This window comes from Myotis daubentonii, chromosome 7 (assembly GCF_963259705.1).
Source record: "Myotis daubentonii chromosome 7, mMyoDau2.1, whole genome shotgun sequence".
Classification (NCBI taxonomy): Eukaryota; Metazoa; Chordata; class Mammalia; order Chiroptera; family Vespertilionidae; genus Myotis; species Myotis daubentonii.
In genome coordinates, this window is record NC_081846.1 from 34,332,667 (window position 1) to 34,346,670 (window position 14,004).

General features: G+C 52.0%; 1 protein-coding gene across 9 annotated transcripts in view; it reads left to right on the forward strand.

Moving 5' to 3' along the window:
• Positions 1–14,004, forward strand: part of AGAP1 (ArfGAP with GTPase domain, ankyrin repeat and PH domain 1) — a 409,239-nt gene that overhangs the window by 317,850 nt on the left and 77,385 nt on the right. The gene's annotated exons all lie outside the window — the stretch shown is intronic.

Here is a 14,004-nt window from a genome sequence, read left to right on the forward strand (position 1 = left end):
CTCCATCGTCCACAGTAATTTTTGGTAACAGTAAGCACTTCTTCATTGAACGTCCTTGTTATTAAAGGTTAGTGCCTCTGACTAATTGAGCTCAGCAGTTAATCATAGTGAATGGGAAAAACCAAGAATGGGAGCACCTTCCAGAAAGATAACGCAGTAACTGTTAGGGAGCCAGGAGCCTGGCCGGGTTTCTTTGCCCTTGAGCTGGAAGGTATGGGAGGCACCGCCTGCTCTGGCGGACTTGCCTGCTGCCCACGGACCAGACCCTTTTTCCAAAGAGAGTGCTCCATGTAACTCCAGCTTCTTGCTGAAATGGAGTAGATCTGGTTTACTGCAGACATTGACGTTGCAGATGGGGCACAGTTGACTCGAAAGCCATCCTGCAGGGTAGAGTCCATCCAGCACAAACACACACGCACCATCCGTGTGCGCGGGTCTTTGTGGGAGTCAGCAGGTCGGAAATAAACAAAGATGAGTCATTCTCAGCGGGAGAAGCTGGAACAGAGGACTCCCATCATGACGAACCGACAAGAAGAGGATTTTCAGTGCTTTTTTCTTCTTTCTTTCAAAGTAACACACAAACGAAAGCGTCAGATTGAGTTCCGTAAAAGTGTCTTGATCAGCTGCTGCCTGCCGGCGCTCTGCCTGGGCTGTCTGGGAAGGGACCGCACGGCCCCTGCCTTCAGGATGCCCACTGTCCGTCCGGTGGGGAAAGCAGATCCTTACACACGCCGTGGCTACGTGGGCAGCCTGTGCGGGAGCCCAGGGCATGAGCACCTGGAATATGACGATGGGATGAAGAGCCACTGGGAACTCCAGGGGTGCCTGGGAGACTCCTGATGAAATGGGACAGACTCGTCCTCCGGGGTCTCCTGCCATGCAGAGGGTAGATGCGCCTTCAGAAAATGCAAGCCGGCACCAGCGTTCCTTTCTAAAACCACACACAGGCCCTGCACCCGAGTGCCTCTTATGCTCCCTACACACGGAGATGCCTTTTCCGCTGCAGGGCTCAGTCAGCAGGAGGCAGCACAGCCTCCGGCACCGTCCCCTGAACTGAGGACCCCACACTTCCCTCTGGGTGGCCTGGGCTTGGGGTTCTGCCTGGTTGGGGAGACCCCGGGGAAGCTGACTTTGGAGGATTCCTAGATAACCTCGCGAAGTCATTTTCTTGACGTTCTCAAACTATTAGAGCTGTCGACCCGTTTGGGTGTCACTAGAGTCAGCGATGAAATTGAGGCCGGGTGTGATGGGATCCGCTCAGACCAAGGTCCCGTAGCCAGAAGAGGCAGGGCCAGTCCTGGTGAACTGGCGTGTTCCTTACGTCCTGATTGCTTGTGTACTTTCTCTACTGTTACATTGCTGCAGTCATACAGAATGCAAACTGAAACTAGCGTTCAGGAAAAAATTGTGCCGATGTGTCCAAATCTCAGGTCTCCATCCGTGCGCTCTCCACTAGACACACACGTCCAGGGGCTCCAGGGAACCCGGGGCCTAGGAGGCTTTGGTCTTCAGGTGTCCTGGCCAAGCGCTGCGTCTCCCCTCCCAGCCCTGGCACCGCTGGAACTCAGCCGTGTTTCAGTCCCACCTGGAGGGTGCCATTCCTCACGCTGAGGATGTGAAACACAGAAAAGAAGATGGTGACTAAAAGCAAAACTTCCTTCTATGTAAAAGGAATGTGCAAAACATCTCGTGTCTCATTCAGCTCGGGCAGCCACAGGAATCCCAGCCCAGGGGCTCAGGCAGCAGACATTTATACCCCGCGGTTCTGGAGGCTGAAGCCCAAGATCAAGGCGCTGGCCCGTTTGGTTTCCTCCACAGATCACATTCTCTTAGTGTCTTCATGGCCTCCCCTTACTGTATGCAGAGAGAGGCAGAGAGAGCTTCCTTGCTTAAGAGGCCACTAACTACAGCCTGAGGGCCCCACCCTCACCATTTTGTCTATTATTTCCCATAGGTCCCCTCTCCAAATACCATCACTTTGGGGTTAGGGCTTCAACAGATGAATTGGGGGAGTGTAAACCTTCAGCCCAGAAAGCCTTGTAGCTTCCTATCCCTGTCTGTGGGACTAGATGTGCCACGCCGTGAGGGAGGAAATGATTTCATAGACTCCGTCACTCGAGTGGAAAACAGCCCTGTGGATCATGTCTATCCTCCACCCAGGCCTCCCTCCCCAGGGTTGGGTCCCTTGTAGGAACACGTCATTAAACATGAAGGGCGGAAGCCATGATTGACTCAGTGCTCTCAAACCTCATTGCATCCCTCAAACAGGAGTCGCGTGGGCAGGTGGGGAGTGTTATCTCCAATTCACAGATGAGGAAAAGGGCTCACTGAGGTGAAAAAAGCCGCCCACAGTCGGCAGGCGAGTGCAGATTTGGGGTCTATGTCAGGCCTCTGGGACTTGGACATCTGCTCGTCTCGCACCTCCTGGGAAGGGCATGGGCACTTGGCCGTAGAGGGCAACCCCTGCAGGGAAGCCGTGCCCGCCACTGCCCAGCATCGTCCTGAGGACTCGGAAGCAGTAATTTCTTCACCAGTTGTGAGCTCAGCCTCGGCCCCCAGGGTCCCTTTTGTGCCATGGCGTCTATGCAAACAGTGTTTCTCCTCTCGTGTGTGTGTGAGTGGCTCCTGTACAGACAATTAGAACATGCTGTGTTAGGGGACAGGCATGTTCCTGTCTATGTTACAAGGGTGCGTGTCTCCTGAAACTCTTTGAACTTAAGGACATTTATGTTCGCCTTTTGGGGGAGGGAGGGGTGAGGGGAGTGAAGAGTTTGATGATGGAGGGAGGAGGGGAGCAGTGGGTTGAGCCCCCATCATTCACCTGAGCCCTTCATACCGATGTAAGCATTAATTAGACGTCTGCCAGCCCCGGTCAGGGCGTGCTTTCGTGTCATCGGGGTGTGTGTTACGAGAGCTTTGCAGCCACTGTGTTTCGAGACAAACTGTTTGTTTAGTAATCTTGGCTAATGCCCCCTGCCCTCCGCCTCCCCTGCTTTCTCATCTCAGACATCTAACAGGCACCAGGTGGGAAGCCCGGGGTGTTCTCAGCGATGAAGGAAGTGGGTCCTGTGAAGACTTAAGTGGGCGCGGACACACACACACACACACACACTGCGCAACAAGGGCTTCTTTGTACGCGGGACACAGAGGAAATTGGCCATTTGTCTGTGGGGTAATGGGCTTTGCTGGGATATGAAAATCTCTCCAGTGGTTGCATTCAGCGACATCATATCCCAGTGCATGAAAAGCCACGCGTGCACACAGTTTAATTCCATTTAATTTTTTTAAGGGGGGGAAAGAAAGCAAAGGGAAAATGTTTTAGTTTCTCTTAAGCTGATTTCTCTCTGCTTTTTCTTGAAAGCGCCTTTCTAGTTGCCACTCAGTGCTGTGATCATTATCTGCCACCTCGTCGCCTTGCTGCCTCTGCATGCAGTAAAATACAAAAGAGAGAGGGAGAGGGAGAGACCAGGGGAGCTTGTGAAGTATGACTTCCTATCCCAAGACTCATTGCCTGCGATTCGTACCGCTTGACAGTAATGATCTTGTTACAGTACTCTGGACCTTGAAGAGATTTCACGAGGAGAGGGAAAGGACGGAGCTCCGTGTAATCAAGTGGCGCTGAATATTCCACGCGGTTTTGATCACACACTGATTGGGCACAGTTTTAGCCCATCTTCTAGTCAATTACACATGGCCCTCGTGCTCCTCGGAGAGTCAGAGCCCTGATGGCTGTTGTCTGGGCTCGGGCCGCCAGCCAGGGGTTTGAAGAGCCAGCATACCGCCATCTGGGATAAGTGCTTTTAGTTGGAATTGATCACCTTTCTTTGGCTTTTGCTTAATAGCAAACTGCCTTTGGAGGGAACCACAGGTGAAACATGGGCGCCGTAGCCGTGGGTTGCATCTGAACTCGTCGATTCTGAGGCTTCCCTCGTTTCCACCTGATTTCTGTGTAACGACAGGATGATACCGAAGGTCCTTCGTGGCTACCGCTGACGAGCACTCGTGTTGTGCGTTGAAGGCAAGCTCAAGTACATGCGCCCCATTGGTCAGGCTCCCATGTTAATTAATCCAGGGGAGGCTCTGGGCTACGAGGGGATAGACCTCTGTTGGCTAGCTCCATCTTGGGGAAAAAGAGACAACACACACACACACACACACTAGTTCCCTGGAGATATTTTCATCTGCAGGACAGTGGGTGATGCGTGCTTCCTGCAGTTGACTGGCTGGCTGCCTTGCTGTGGAGCAGATGCTGTGGCTGGGTCTGGGCGCACTCTGCCGCCCTGTGCCCGAAGGACTGCTCCTCACAGTTCCTCCAGCTCTTCACCTCCCATTACTGAGCTCAAAGCCTAATGCAGAATCTGCAGGTAGGAAAACTCCAAAGTCCTTGCTAACGTTTGTGTGCAAAACTGAGGACTCTGACACGCCAAAGCAAGTATGAGATGTTTCCAGACGCCTATTTTGAATCCACCAATCATTGGTGTTTAGTGACCTCCAATTATCGAGGTGATGTAAGAGATGGGAACCCCAGCATTTCACCGCTAGGCACCTCAGTAGCCTGATTTGACTCTTCCTAATGAGACAGACAGGTAGCTGTGTTCTTGTGCTTGGTTTTCATGTGGATCTTGCTTGCTTTCTGCAGTGGGAATGATTTTCCTCTTCAGCTCGCTCTCTGCAGAAGCCATGATACAGTTACTGAAGGCAGGGTCACTACACAGTCTGGCGGAAGGGAGGATTTACACGAAGGCCCTAACTTTATGTTCTGTGGGCGCGCGCGCACACACACACACACACACACACACACGAAGTTGCATTTTCTATCTCAATTTAGATTTAGCAACTAGCCCAGTGGTCGGCAAACTGCCGCCCCTTGAGTGTGGCTCTTCCACAAAATACTACGTGCGGGTGCGCATGTACAGTGCGATTAAAACTTTGTGGCCACACTCAAGGGGCCAAAGAGCCGCATGTGGCTCGCGAGCCGCAGTTTGCCAACCACTGGACTATCCTTTAAAAGAGGAAATCAGCCCTTGCTGGTTTTGCTCAGTGGATAGAGCGACGGCCTGCGGACTCAAGGGTCCCGGGTTCGATTCTGGTCAGGGGCATGTACCTTGGTTGCGGGCACATCCCCAGTAGGGGGTGTGCAGGAGGCAGCTGATCGGTGTTTCTCTCTCATCGATGTTTCTAACTCTCTATCCCTCTCCTCTCCCTTCCTCTCTGTAAAAAATCAATAAAATATATTTTTTTAAAAAAGAGGAAATCAATGACAAAGCAGGAAATCAAAATTGACCATGTATTAGCCATAATCACTTCAACCAATTATTGACTCCTTGCTACGTATCGCCACTGATTAAATCCTTCTGTGTCCTCTTGTCACCGTCACAGTGGTTTTCACAGTGACTGTCCCCAGCCCTCTCTTCGGAAGGCTCAGTGTGTCTTTTTATTGATCTCCCCTCACTCCAAACCTTGGCTTCTCTAGGACTTTCCCTGAGGATTAGATTCAAGTCAAATAAAGGATTTTATAATAGCTGTCAAAAGGCTATTTTTTTAATATATATTTTATTGATTTTTTACAGAGAGGAAGGGAGAGAGATAGAGAGTTAGAAACATCGATGAGAGAGAAACATCGATCAGCTGCCTCCTGCACATCTCCTACTGGGGATAGCCCGCAACCCAGGTACATGCCCCTGACCGGAATCGAACCTGGGACCCTTCAGTCCGCAGGCTGACGCTCTATCCACTGAGCCAAACCGGTTTCGGCTATTTCTTAATTTCAATAAGTTAACATTCAAGCCATTAAAAACTTGTCATTTTACCTGTGGCTATGTTTCAGTAGGTCGACAAGATGTGCTTTTACAATTGGAAAATATCAAATCCACAATTAGCCAGTGATTCACCTTGTAAAGGCCGTAATTGTAAAAAGCTGGCTTTCATGTGATGCTCTGTTACAGCCTGGCAGTTCTACCTGAACAGGTGAACGCGGCACTCACATTTACAGAGTCAGTAAACTTGAAGACATGATTTCATTAGTGAACGCAGAATACTCTTGTAATTAACGTGTAATTACTCTGAACAGGCCAATTAATTAATGCAAATAGATTAAGATCAGCAAGTACTTTCTTGATTTCTCTTTTTTTCTCCCTCAAACATTAGTTTATTCCTCACCCCGAGAAGGAGGGAGAAGTTCATCTGTCTGCAGTAAGCTTGTTGGTCGGTCTGGTTGGTGGGAGCCACCACTTGTGGTTGGCATTTTGAGGCAACTTCCCTCCTTGTTCTAAAAGACGGAGAGGTGGGGGATGTAGACATGGTTTGGCCCTGTTTCCATTTGGGCTGCACAGAAACACCCGCCCACGTGCACATGTGGAGGAAAGACCCGAGCCAGCCCGGCGCCATCTCCACACCCACACCACCGTGCCAGCAGTGGTGCCAAAAGCCAACCCCGGGCCATTGGTCTGCTTCCCTCTTGGACATATGCAAATTAACAGGTTGCTATCACCAATGACTTGTTACCTTCTATTTCCTATCACAACCAATGAGCTTCATTCACATAGGAGAGTTATTTTTTCCCCCAAGTTTTTTTGCTTGGAGAATTCGAAGACAGAATTTGCAAGCCATCCATTTACAGGCCAAGTCTAGTTCTTGGGGTAACTTTTTCCCCAGGCCAAAAAGTATTTTGTATTATCCCTTCACACTGTCCAGGTTGGCACATGGTGTGGAGACAATGGAACATTCTACCAGCGCTCCGGTCTGAAAGGTGCTCGCGACTGCAGGTGGCTGCAGGTGGTCGTTATGGGAGGGAGCTGGGAGAGGAAGCCAGCCCTCAGGAGACTTGGAGCTCCTGGGATTCTTGAGCATGTGGTGACCCGGGAGAGGTGGGGGTGGACCAGGTGCAGGCTGCAGCAGGGTCTCAGGTGTCGCAGGAGGACTCGAGCTGCTAAGGGGAACAGGACTCAGACGCCCACTTGGGCAGGGGGTGTGCAGGCTACGGGCAGGCGATGGCAGGTGCGCACCTGGCCCTTCCTGGGGCCCGCCCCTGGCTTCCAGCTCTTCCTCTCTGCGTCATCCCCTTCCTCAGATCCCTCATTCTTCTTTCCCCCGTGTCGTTCCACTTTCTCCTTCTTCCTCCATCCTAGACTTCTTTTTCTCTTCTCTCCTACTTCCTCTTTCCCTTTTTTCCCATCCACACCTTAATCTGCTTCTTTTTCTCCCTTAGTTTCTGATTTTTGAATTTTATTGTGGCAAAATATATCACAAAATGTGCCATTTTTAAGTTGTATGCTCCAGTGACATTAACAACAATCACAGAGTTGTGCAGCCATCACCACTAGCTCTTTCTAAACCTTCTTTCTTCATCACCCCAAACAGGAACTCTGTGCCCATCAGGCAGTGTCTCCCTGCCCCGCTCCCAGCCGCAGGGACCTCTCACCTGCTCTGTCTGTGGATTGACCTGTCCTGGGTGTCTCATGTAAATGGGATCATAGAATATCTGTCCTGTGTGCGTGGCGTTTCACTGAGTGCTGCGTTGTCAGGTTCGTCTGTGCTGTAGTCCTTCTTGGGGATGAGTAATATCCCAGGTATGGATAGACACATTTTGTATGTTTACCTGTTGACAGACACCTGAGTTGTTTCCACCTTTTGGGCTCTTGGGTCATTGAACATAGGCGTGCAGCTACCTTCCTGAGCTCTGTTTACCATGCTGTACAGTATATGCCCAGGAGTATGTTTAGCTTTTTGCAAAACCGCAAACTCCCTCTTTTCTTATAATGCCGCCTGATTCCTTTTTTCTTCATCCATAATGTGGGATTGAAGAGACTCCTGCAATTGAGTGAATCAACTACTTGGCTCCCTCTTAATTATAAAAATAGAGGATGTTAACATGTTTGTAACTGTTTTCCATTGTTCTTTTGAAAAATTCTAATATTTTCCATTAAAGCTTCCTTTATCGGTATGTGAGTGGCGAAGGGGTCCATCCTTGCCCTGGTGAATCAGCGCACGCTGCCTGAAACTCCGCGTAGCGGCATCGCCACCTGCTCCTGGTCAGGAACTTGCTACAGCTGAGGTCTGTGTTCTCTGGAGACCAGAGCTCTGTCCTGAGAGGCAGGCCCCGGGCCGAGCCGGCGGGCGGGCATTGCTGGCTGATTCAGTTTCTCTGCAGAGCTAGGCTTGCCCATCGTCTCGGAAACGCTGGCATTTTTTCTATAACTTCCCAGTAATGAGTGGCCTGGTGGGAAATGGGATCGTAAGGACAGAGATGATAATTCCTTTTTTCTGCCGACTTCACTCTGGCCAAGATTAGCTTTTTACGTTTCATTTCAGAATGAACATCTTAGCGTCCATTCCCCTTCATTTGCCTCTTGTTTATCGCTGTGGTCCACGCCTATTTCCAAGGTCGGGTGTCACTGTCACCGCCCTAATTCTCATCTTCAGAGGATTGTCCAAGAGATGACTTCTACCCCCTGGTACTGGTCGCATAATTTTGTGGACGGGTCCTTTGGGCGAGGCAGTGGGGATCCCCCAATTCTCCTGCATCTTTGCCTTTATTTGTTACAAATTTTGAGTTAGGTCTTCGGGGGACACAGATGGCTGGTCTCACTTCCCTCTGCAGTTGTAGAGTTTCTTGGTTTTTCTGTTATTCAGAGCTACCGCCCCTGAGGCCTCCTCTCTGATACCCTTCAAGGACAGCCCTGGGGTTAGCATCATTAGTGTAAACACGGACCTCCAGGCACACACCGGATCTTAATTAACACCAGTTACCTCCAGGGCCGCCTCCTCCCCTGGGAATCTACGCAGCTTCCATTCACATTAATAACTTACTGGTCTTTCGCTACCTGGTGGACACTGTTATGTGCTTCTGAGATGCAGAAATGAGCTGGAGGCAGCCCAGGGGGTGGCGGGTGGGGGGTGGCCTTCCAGGGACTTTGTAAGGGCAGGATGTCCTGAAGGAAATCCCAAATCCTGAAGCCACACCTCAGCTGGTGCATGGGCGGGACCCAGGAGACCAGGTGATGGCATTGGATGGTCCGAGGCTTGGTGGTGACCTGCTCAGGGGAGAGGTGGGCTGACTGGAGACTGAGCCAGCGGAAGGGCACGTGTCTGGGGCATGGGCCCCAGGGCAGGTCCTGTGTTTGGCAATGAGGGGATCAGAAGGCCCCTGTGTGGACATGAGGACGTGGACTCTGAGAAGCTATGGGCTGTGGGAGATGCGAGAGAAGCCGGGGGAGGGGAGGGGGGCCTGAGAGTAAGGGTGTGCCAGCCTCGCGTGCGGTGGAGAAAGGACTGAGGATGAGGAGGCTGGCGTGACAGGGAAGGAGGCCTGGAGACGCTGCATGGTGGGCCTGGAAGAGTGCAAAGGTCAGGTCAGCTGCCCGCTGGTACGGACACAGCGGACAAGGGGGGGCCACGTGGTTCCCTGCCCTGGAACAGAATGAGGGAGACGCCAGCACCCAAATTTAAGTACTCATTTAAAGCCGAGGTTTGGATCCAGCTCACCTGGGGATCCTGGGCGCCAAGAGCCAGTGGTTTGTGACAGTGGAAGGGACGCATGTCCCCAAGGCTAAACCCCCCAGAATGTGGCTCACACACCGGGACCTGGCTGCCCCAGAAGACATTCCTGTGATGTTGCCTCATGGTAGTGTCCCACTTGTGCCACTATTAGAAGCCCTGTCTCTTACAATGTTTGTGTTTTTTTTCTACTTATGTTATTGGAGTAGATCACATTTCAAACATATAGGAGCTCAAATATTGCGGCCTGTTTTGCTAACTGAGCAACCAGTTAGTAGTTGAGTAGCTGCTGTTTTCAACACCTGTCGTGCCCCTGGAAAAGCGCCCGCCCCTCCGCCTGCCCGGCTCTGCCCTGTGTCCGGTCACAGACCCGCAGGCGTAGTGTCTGCGCTCGGCAGCCGAGGCCCCAGGGAGCTGCCTCCCGGCCCCCGAGGCTCAGGGCGCAGACAGGGTGCAGCCTGGGAGGCCTGGCCCTGCTCCAGTGTCTGGGGCCTCACCCAGAAGGCGTCAGTCGGGAGGCACCTGGATGACTGCCACTCACATGTCTGGGAATTGGTGCATCTCTTGGGCCCTTAGCTACAGCCGTCGGCCACACATGGCACTCGGCCACTGCCCGTGCCCGGGCTTCCTCCCAACAGGATAGGCAAGCGCCGTGGGAGAGGCACGTAACCGAGTGGAAGCCACGTTTCCCGTGTGCCTTAGCCTCCGAGGACACTATCAGTGCCCCCACCCGAGAGCCAACACAGTCACCGTGTCCCACCTCAGGTCCCGGTGTCGCACAGCCCCCAGCGCTCAGTGCAGAGTCGCAGCACCCTAGAACAGCACTCGGACCCAAAATACTGCTGCATGATGGGGAATTTGTCACTAATGGTGACTAAATATATAATGTGTCAGGCTTTATTTTATTTTTAAAGAATTGTCATACATTTCTTCTGTCTCCTTTTTTTTCCATTTAGTAGACACATCGGTATACAGATATTTCAATATCTTCTAGCTTGTTCCCCACATGCAATTATGTTCCGATTCTTCCAGGATTTATCCTTTGCAGCCAGCACAATGAATCGGAACGTTGCACCGTTTTTAAAAGTGGCTCAGAGAACCGCCAAGTACCGAGGAATGCTCAAGAACAATGGGTCTATTTTTATGCATATTACTCTAACGGTTTAAAATGAAGAAGATGAAATACAGGAAAGTTTTTCAATAATTTCATTCTGCATAGGGTTATTCTCAGCGGCCGGGAATGGCATCAGAAGTTTCCCGACAATTGGAAGAATTCGAGAGCGTTTGATTCAGCATTCCCCTTGCCGGGCTCTCAGAATGAAGGCAATCACACGGGGTTATCGCTTCGTGGGTAATTAAGGCATTTCACCCTGCAATCCCTTATTCTAATGAAGAAGAAGACATTTCCCTCTGACTGAAGTATTTCTTGTTAGGGTTTTATTTCTACTCATTGCTCCGACGTTGGAAAATGTTCCTTGTACTTCTGATTGTCTTCTGTAATATCTTTTTGAATTGTGAGTCAGGCAGAAAAAAAAAAGTGAAGATTCTCCACAGATTGAAACTTTAAAAAAAAATGCGTAGAATCTCGCCGCCCATGAAAGTGAAGCAGCCAGCATTGCACGTGTCCAGATTTTCATTCTATTTCAGTTCTAGTGAATCTGCTCACTCCAAGTCCAGACAGGCAGATGGCTGTGGGTGGGAAATGCGTTGAGGGTGGCAATAATGACACCAGGCAGGCCCAGGGGTGGTTAGGAACAGGGCCGGGAGCCACGCCTGGGTTTGGACTCCAGCTCCACCTCTTAGTGGTGGGATGACCTGTGCAACTTCCTTATCTTGTCCTGCCTCGGTGCTCTGAGCTGTAAAATGGGCCGATCTTGCTGTCTGTCCTCTAGGACCGTTGTCAGGATCCAGTGAGCTCGTCCATTTCAAGTGGGCAGGGCAGACGCTAATTATCGATAATTGGGTTTGTATCTACCAAATACTATTGGGAGCCAATCACAGGCAACGTATTTGCAGGTTACATTGGTTCACCCAAGAGGCTCGGTGGTACTGTGTCCTGGCTTCTCCAATCACTTGTTAAATTGCGCTTTTCAGATGGTGTAGACCAGCCGTGGGCAAACCACGGCCCGCGGGCCGTATCTGGCCCGTTTGAAATGAATAAAACTGAAAAAAAAAAAAAAAAAGACCGTACCCTTTTATGTAATAACTAGGGGCCCGGTGCACGAAATTCGTGCACTGGGTGTGTGTGGGGAGGGGAGTGTCCCTCAGCCCAGCCTGCCCCCTCTCACATACTGGGAGCCCTCAGGCGTTGACCCCCATCACCCTCCAATCGCAGGATCGGCCCCTTGCCCAGGCCTGACGCCTCCGCCAGAGGTGTCAGGCTTGGACAGGGGACCCCCATCTCCCCCTGATCACTGGCTCTGGCCCCCGCCCAGGCCTGAGGCCTCTGGCCCAGGAATCATGCCTGGGCAGGGGACCCCCATCTCCCTCTGATCGCTTGCTCCACCCCCCGCCCAAGCCTGACGCCTCTGACCCAGGCTTCAGGCCTGGGCAAGGGGACCATCATATCCCCCCAATCCCCGGCTCAGCCCCCCGCCCAGGCCTGATGCCTCGGCCAGAGGAGTTGACCCTCATCACCCTCCGATCACCCATCACCGGATCGGCCCCTTGACCAGGCCTGAGGCCTCTGGCCTAGGCGTCCGGCCCGGGCAGCGGGGACCCGCAGCTGCAGCGGCCCCGCGATCGTGGGCTCCGCTTTAGGCCCAGGCAAGGGACCCCTAGCTCCCGGGACTGCCAGCTTCGACCGTGCCCAGCTCCCATCGCTGGCTCCACCCCTACTTCCTGCTATCACTGGCCAGGGCGGCAAAGGCACCTGATTCTCCGATCATGGCTGGGGGGCAGGGCAAAGGCGGTCCCAGGGCCGCCTTTGCCCTGCCCCCCAGCTCTTAGCTCCCCCCTGGGTTTCCGATCACTGTCAGTGGCAGGGGGCTTCCTCCTGCTTTCCCTTTCACCTCCCTGCATTGTGCCTACATATGCAAATTAACCGCCATCTTGTTGGCAGTTAACTGCCAATCATAGTTGGCAGTTAACTGCTAATCATAGTTGGCAGTTAACTGCCAATCATAGTTGGCAGTTAATTTGCATATAGCCCTGATTAGCCAATGAAAAGGGTATTGTCGTACGCCAATTACCATTTTTCTCTTTTATTAGATAGGATGTTTACTTTGAATTTATATTAGTTCACACAAACACTCCATCCATGCTTTTGTTCCGGCCCGCCGGTCCCGTTTAAGAACCCATTGTGGCCCTGAGTCAAAAAGTTTGCCCACCCCTGGTGTAGACAGTAACTGTCGGAGGTTATCCACTAACTAGCACCAGCATTGTTAGGCTGATTTGTCAACTCGCCCAGACCACCCCAGCCCCTAGAGTCCTGCCCACCATGGACGATGGGCATAGGTGGCACCAGGGAGAGTGGCCACCCTACTGCACTTCGGGCTGGAGGAAAGCTGTTTCCACACAGAAGTGGTGCGTTGCTGCAGGGTCTCTCCCTCAAACCCTTCTCGGCCCCTTGGCGGTCAGTTTCCATGGTTACTCAGGCACCGCACCGTCCCTCCTGCCCCCACGGAGACTGGAGAGCCCATCTAGGCGCAGTCACTGAAAAATCTGCAGTCATGACCGCCATGAATATCAGCGTTTCCTGGAAAAGTGATAGTAAAGGTTATCCTTAAAGCAGAACACCCTCTAGTGTAGGGCCTAGAGTCTCATAGGGAGGGCCCAAATGACTTGGACAAAGAGTTCCTACCCTCCGTGGCCGCGGCAGGCTGCACAGAATTCCCAGTTTGTACTTGTGCCACTAAAAAGCCTGCTCCTTAGGGGGCGGGGTGTGCGCAGGGGGTACGGAGACACAGTGATCATGGTCTAGACGTCTTTATCGATAATTGCGTTTGGCCCAGCGGCAGCTTGTGTTATGTGAGGTACAACTGAAACATTTCACATGGGTTAGCCCTGTCCCTTCAACTGACTGAAAGCCGGGAAGGCGGGAGACACATACTTACACGTCGCACAAGCCCAGCACTGTGCGTGCCTGTGACAAGCACCTGACGAAGGCGGGGTCGCCAGGGAGAGGAGGAAGAGCGCCTCCGCGGGCCCACTGGAGGTGCTGGTGGATCTGTTTTGCACAGCGTGGCTTCGTGTGACATCAACAGCGTCTCCCACAGTCTGTGCTGTGGAACAGGAATGCAGCACGCTGCTCTGAAAGGGAAGGGTAGGAGAGTCACATCGTCTGTCCACCAGCAAATCGAAGGTTCTGAGAAGCCTTCTGTTTAAAACAGTGGTTCTCAACCTTCTGGCCCTTTAAATACAGTTCCTCATGTTGTGACCCAACCATAAAATTATTTTCGTTGCTACTTCGTAACTGTAATGTTGCTACTGTTATGAATCGTAATGTAAATATCTGATATGCAGGATGGTCTTAGGCGACCCCTGTGAAAGGGTCGTTCGACCCCCAAA